The following is a 495-nucleotide window of genomic DNA, read 5'->3' as shown; positions in this document are numbered from 1 at the left end:
GCTCGGTGTGAGGGCCCCTTGCAGCCCCTCTCAGCGCTCAGGCTTTGCTTCTCTTTTTTCTTCCTCCTGTGGCCCTAGAGTTGAAATATAACGGGTGGCGGCTGGGTGAGCGCTGGCAGTGGAAGAGTTGGTGGGGGGGAGTTAGTGGATGTTTCCATAATGGAAGTGCTGAGCCGCTTCCAGGGTAAGAGTTCCCTTGCGGCCTGGAGAGGTCAGGAGAGTCAATAGGTGTAATTCATAGCCAAACGATAAAAGCAAATTAAAAACTTTTGCCTCCTATCAACTCAATCGCTTCAATGCCAAAGAAGTTGCTTCAGAGTAACTTTTGACATCTGAACAGCAAAGAATGCTTCAGAGTAACTTTTGACATCTGAACAGCAGTTGTCTTGTCAAGGCTGTTCCTCTAGGGTCCCTCCCAGGAAGAGGGGGATGTGGAGAGGCACACACCTATGAATTCCTCTCTTTCCTTTTCTTGCTTTGTCTCTAGATTACCAG

This window comes from Pygoscelis adeliae, unplaced genomic scaffold (genome assembly GCF_000699105.1).
Source record: "Pygoscelis adeliae isolate BGI_AS28 unplaced genomic scaffold, ASM69910v1 Scaffold14, whole genome shotgun sequence".
Lineage (NCBI taxonomy): Eukaryota > Metazoa > Chordata > Aves > Sphenisciformes > Spheniscidae > Pygoscelis > Pygoscelis adeliae.
The sequence above is the reverse complement of the archived record's forward strand: the minus strand, read 5'-3'. Positions refer to the sequence as shown.